The sequence below is a fragment of the Pelodiscus sinensis genome, chromosome 10, assembly GCF_052426305.1.
Source record: "Pelodiscus sinensis isolate ZL-2025 chromosome 10, ASM5242630v1, whole genome shotgun sequence".
NCBI classification, from domain to species: Eukaryota; Metazoa; Chordata; order Testudines; family Trionychidae; genus Pelodiscus; species Pelodiscus sinensis.
This window is the reverse complement of record NC_143061.1, coordinates 10724729-10730728: the sequence shown is the minus strand read 5'-3', so window position 1 is coordinate 10730728 and position 6000 is coordinate 10724729. Positions and strand designations below refer to the sequence as shown.

At 41.7% G+C, this 6000-nt stretch overlaps 1 long non-coding RNA gene across 2 annotated transcripts in view; it reads left to right on the top strand.

Annotated features, from left to right (window-relative positions):
- Positions 1-266: 266 nt before the first annotated feature.
- The window catches only part of LOC112543929 (uncharacterized), a 96186-nt gene continuing 90452 nt past the window's right edge, over positions 267-6000 (top strand). Inside the window, exon 1 of one of the 2 annotated variants that reach the window (XR_012906313.2) lies at positions 267-2306. This is a non-coding gene — a long non-coding RNA (uncharacterized LOC112543929). Of the gene's footprint in view, positions 2307-2367; positions 2911-6000 lie in introns of those variants that run through there. The other variant, XR_016350340.1, reaches the window with a different exon arrangement.

Genomic DNA, 6000 nt, shown 5'->3' with positions numbered 1-6000 from the left:
CAAAGATGGGTTATGTAACAAATACTAAATAAATAGATGTTCATCTGATATGTGAATGCAGGCAGTGTCAAAAAATTTAGATGTTTTAAGGTGACAGAACGTTATGAGGAGCTTAGTGAGAATATCAGGAAAGCGGGATAATATTTTAAAAGTTCTACTGTGTTTGTTTAAGGATATAGAGCGGAGTAAGGGTGTAGCACAAAATCTTGCCAGTCTAGATGTACCCTCAGTGGATGAGCCTGCTTCATAATAAAGCATAAGAAAAAGAAGCCCAATGTTGGAGACTGGGAAGAGAGTGGATAGGTTGCTTTGATGTAGAATTAGAAACTGGACTTGAGTTTTTCTCAGGTTATGTCCATTTGCAATTAGACATACACAGCTGGGCCTTGGCTGCTGATTTGGGCTTGGGAGGCTTGGCCTGAGGGGCTGTTCAACTGTTGTAAAGGCATTTGAGGTCTGGCTGTAGTCCAAGTTCTGGGTCCCTTCCACATCATAGGGTCCTGGAACTTTGGCCCCTGCCTGGGCCAGAATTAAACCCCTTTAAGGCCCACTCCTGAGTCAGGTGGTTTTTAATTGCAGTGTAGACATGTCTTGAGAGATTGGGGAGCCCAAGCTATTATTCCTGGTGATGCCAGATTTAAAGAAGTTAGTGTGAAGACTGAACTGAAGAGGACCTTGAGGGTAGATGAAAACTCATGGAGAAAGGAGGGAAACCCAGCAGGTAAAGGCTGATTGGGAAGAAAACTGATTGATTGCTTCTACCTGTGGGTAAGAAGCCTGGCTGAGGGCCAGGAGCTGTGTGAGGACTGTGACTAATTAGAGCTAAGTCTAAGTTTGTGAGGGTGGGCTTAAACTGTACTGTTGAACGGACTAAAGCCCAGGTACTTGATAGTGTTGAGACAGGTGGGCCTTGCCTGTGAAAAAGGGCCAGATGCTGAGCCTGGCTAGACTGAAGATTCCTTTGTTTTGTGCTTTTGTTGTCCTTATAAAACCTCTTCTGCCCTAGAAGGTGTAGAACTTTTCTAAGAGGGAAAGTCACATCTATGACAGAAGTAGTCTGAAGATCCTTGTGGGGAAGCTGATGTGAAAATGCTGAAATGCTGTGTGTGTCAGATGAGTTTCTTAGTCTACCGTCTAATTTTGAATTCCCCCTGCTCACCCATAGCGTGTATAGGACAATTAGGCCATGTCTACACTAGAAACCCTTTGCTGATATAGGTATACTAGTATGCTGTAGCAGTTAAGCACTCATGGGATAGGTTTACACTCAGCTTTCCCGGTATGGTGATGTCTGTCAGTGGTTTGATGATATGTGTTCTCTCAGGCATTTATTAATAAAGCACTCTGAGTATAGAGATGTAGTGTTATCATGTTACTTGATGAATGTGGGAAATGTGACATTGGCCCCCAGTGAAGAAGCTCTCATTGGCTGCCTGATGGTGAGAAGCCTCCAGCCAAACCCTAACATTCTAGTTAATTAATTTGGGCTACATTTACACTGCCGGTTTTGCTGGCAGTGAGTATGCAAATGAGGTGCTGATTAGCATATCAGTGCATCATTTGCATAATTTATACAATCTGTTTTTGCAGGGGGGAGGGAGAGAAAAGTAGTGTGGATGTTTTCTTTTTGCGCAAAAACCCCTCTTCCCACCAGATCTTTGGGGTCCAGATTGGCAGCCAAGGCTCCTGTGGGCTTTTTCAGGTCTGGCTGCAGGTGCCCAAGCTAGAAGAGGGAGACTCTCTTTCCTGTGTTCTCAGTGATTCACCTGCAGAGTCCAGACAGCATGGAGGAGAAAGCTATCACAGATTTAGGGCTCTGTAGATTTGTGAGTTCCCTGGCTCTGACACACCTCACCTGACAGGCTGAGGTAGATCTGGGGAGCTTGGAGCCACAGGAAGACAAGACTGGAGATTTTAAAAAATTAAAATAAAACTCCATTTTGATTCTTCCACAGAGAATGTCATGGATGTAAAGCAGGACATAAAGGAATGTTTCCATTACAACCTAGAAGGGGGGAAGAGACTGTGGGTGTTAATATGTAAATAGAATTAGATACTGCTTTGCTGAGATATTCTGTAGATAGTGGTATTTTGCTCATTGCAATCAACTTAATTTGTGACCCAACACCAGCTGTGTTTGTATTGCAGCTATTTGGCGATTGCAGCTCCTCTTGGCTACAGATTGCTGTTTGCAGCCAATAGGAGCGACAGGAAGTGGCGTGAACCAAGATACTGTTTCCTGCCACTTGCATTGGTGATCCACAGCCAGCAAGAGCTGCAATGATCCCATTCCTGCATAGGTGCAGGTAAATATAGAGGTGGGAGCCTGCCAGGGATTAACCCTGCAGATCCAGGGGTTTAAATATACTGTTACCAATGTTTGTAATTTTGTGGGTATACAGAAAAATAGGACTATGCTAAATTGTTACAAAGGAAAGGGCTCACAATTAGCAGAAAGGACCTTTCTAAGCAGGAGTGCCACTTTCAGAGCTCTGACAGTTTGTCTGGACTGGTTTAACCTGTTCTCCCCAATGCTCAAAGAACAGAGCTAAATAGGCATTATTAAGAGCTTCTTTCTCATTGTGTTGGAGTTGTTTTTTTCCTGTCCTGCTTGCTAAAAGTTGAAATCACTGGGAGCTGAAATCATGTGAGGAGCTTGGAACCACAGGAAATCAGATAGGCAGAAGTCACAGCCAAGAAGGGATGGTGACAGGCAACTAGCTGGGTGGTGGTGGAGAGATGCAATGAGCAGCCAGCAGGGTGGTAGCAGAGAGGAGTGAGAAGGTAGATGACAAGTGACCAGTGGATTGAGTAAGATGCCTCTTTACCTCTTCTCCCCCCCCCCCCCAGCCAGAATGGGAGGTGAACTGTGCAAATGCATCTCTGAACTCGAGGTCTGCACTGAACAAGGTCTGTACTGACAAAGCAACTGTGAATGGGGTGCAGAGACGTGTTGGATATATAAAAGAGACATTTAAATTGCTGGACTTAAGAACCTGAGAGGAAAAGGACACTGCCCGAACTATGTGGGGTGGGACATTTACTCATAAACCTTGTTTGTGGTGTTTTTCCAATTTAATGCTAAGATACCTCCCTCCCTTTTATTAAACATTTCTTTTCTACAGTCAGAATCTGTGCTTGCATGTGGGGAAGTATTGCCTTTCAGAGGCTCCCAGGGGTGGTATGTGAATTTTCCAGGAGTGGGGCTCATGCCAGTTCTGTGTTGGATGAAGAGAAACCCATATATATAGTTAAAAAAATCCAGCCCTGGCTGCTGCTGGTTCCATCTGACAAAAGGGTTACATATTTGATTTTTTTTGTTCCAATTTAGATTTTTTTTTCCAGAAATGTGACTTTTTTTTTTTTAAAGGACTAACATTCCAGTTTTCATACAGCTTTAATTGTGTACCTGATCATATTCTATTTTTTCCACAGGAGGCCTGCCTCATTCTGTTGCAGAGTTTAGATATGTTCTGGGAATCAGTCAAGATTGTTTATTGTAGGAGGCTGTCGTTTGTAGGATGTCTGCTCTATTTGTTGCAGAAGTCAAAAGCTGTGAAGTGAACAAGGCAGGAAACTGCAGGAAGAAAATGGATGATCTCAAGGTGAAGGCGATTGAACGCTTGCCTTGAGATCGTCATTCTGTCCCTGCCTCTGCTACAGAGTTATGTGGTACTAGGCAAATCACATAAACCAAGCTTTTCACAAGTATTTAATAAATGTATGTGCCTCATTTTTGGGCGCTAACTTGATACAGTGGGAACTGATCTGCAGAAGTGCTGAGTGTTCCTACCTGCAGCTCGGGTCAACGTGAGCTATTTTTGGAACACAAAGTGTTCAGTAATGCTAAATACTCTGAAAAATCAGGTTGAAGGCATCTCAAATTGTTCATCTAAAATTAGTGGACATTTTTTACCTCTCTGTCCCTCGATTCACTGTCTACAAAATAGGAATAATACAAACCCTGTCATTTTACAATAGTGTTGTAAAAAGTAATTTCTATGAAACACTCAAATATTATGAAGAAACTTACAATTCTGTCTTCAGAGAAGGGCTTGAATAGCCTTCAGTAAATAGGGGGAGGTGCACACCGAACAATAAAAAGAAAAAAACCCTATTAAAGAGCTGCTCAGGAACTGAGCACCACTTATCCTCTGCATTGAATGAGACAGGGGTCCCATGGAAAAAATAGTAACATAATCATGTAATTAAAAACTATTATCATGCATATATACAAGGAAGCGAAATTAAGTTTGCACAGGCGATTTTAAAATTTTGTAATTTGCTTGACATTGTAACCTTAGTAATGTTCTTTTATCATAGTTTGTGTACTATTTAGTACCTTAAACATATAAAAAGTTCCATCTGTGCTAAGTATTATTCCATGATATTCATGGAAATTCCATATCCATTGATTTAGTTGAGCCTTGATGTTGACTGAATATATCACTATAATAAGCTTTGGTGTGTGTGACTGTTTTTCAGCCTTTGCCTTGTGGAAATATATTCTGTACATCTGTCATGCATTTATCCACAATATATTAAACCAGTAGATGGTGCTGCATGTCTATATTTTTCAGTATTTGGTGTTTGGGTTTTTTTTTTTTTAAACAAGAACTCAGTTGTCAAATCCTCTGTTTAAAATGGAGAGTGTGATTCCTAGTGGGGGAAAAAAAACACAAACAGAAAATGCTTTCTTGCTGGTAAAATCTATGGGTGCTGTATTACAGCTTTATGGAAGAAAGGAGAAGTACATTTGAATAAAATTAAACTATAGCTTAACAAATAATTTCCTCAGCTTATTCGCCCTCTGAAATGATTGAATCTTTCGTTACACAGACCACTGTATTCCTTTTTTCAAAATATATACCTGAAACCACAGTTATTCGGCTTGGTAAAGATTTCAAGTTTCTGTTCCATCTAATAAAACTCCAGTTTTAGACTTACTGAAAGCTTTTCATGATGGTTTGACTTTCAATAATGACTGCAGAAGTAAATTTGTTACCTGTAAACGGGAGGGGGAGGGCGGGGGGGGGACAACATGTAGACATTTACTGAAACATGTATGCCAGCTGTATAAATCAGATTAAAAAAAGTGTCTTATTTAAAAATCTGCCTACTTAAAAATCCTGATTTAAAATTAAGACTGGAGAGTGTTTTTAAAATCAAATCTACAAAATTGCCAGTTAATTTAAAAAACCCAGACATACAGGTTGATACTCTCTGGTCTGGCAATATCTGTGGTCCGGCATGATTTTAGTTAGTCAGATGTCCACTTACCATGGGTATGGCCAAGTTTTCCAAGATCTCAAGAGTTTACAGCCACCAGTCCTGGTTCTCTGTGTTCTGTGCTGTTGTTTAGTTCCAATTTACCCCAGATGTCTTCTAAGAGCCCAGTATGCCATGGAAGAGTTGGTAATATTGCTAGACAACATTGACCTCCTGTGGTTCAGCACTGGTCAGGTCCTGAGGATACTGGACTAGAGAGGTTCAACCTGCATAATATATTTTTACATATGGCTTCTTTCATCTGGTGATCCCAAAATGCTTCACAACAAACAGGGAGGGAAGTATTTTCAGACCTGCTTTACAGATGGGTAAACTGAGGTCACTCAAGTAGCAAAATAAAGAAGTCAGGAACGGGAAAAAGAGATTAAGGGGACTGCATGTATGAGAAGAAGAATAGGAGGGAGGATATGAGAGTAGAGATGTGGAGCTGATACTGTAAAGCAGGGTTGGGGAATCTCAGCCTTGGGCAGCCCGCAGTGGCATTCCAGCCCCTCCTCTGCTCCACTGGGGAGCTGCAGAACTTAAAATCTACTAGACTGGGCCCCCCACGCTCTGGTGTGTGAGGAGGATGCGGGGAGTGTCTTTCTCTTTCTCAGACAGGAGTAATGTCAGTGAGTGGTTTTTATTTTGGGGGGGGGGTTTGCTTCTCACATGTTTGTGGCCCCAACTGATTTGTCTGTGTGGCAGTGGCCCTTTACCCAAAAAAGGTTC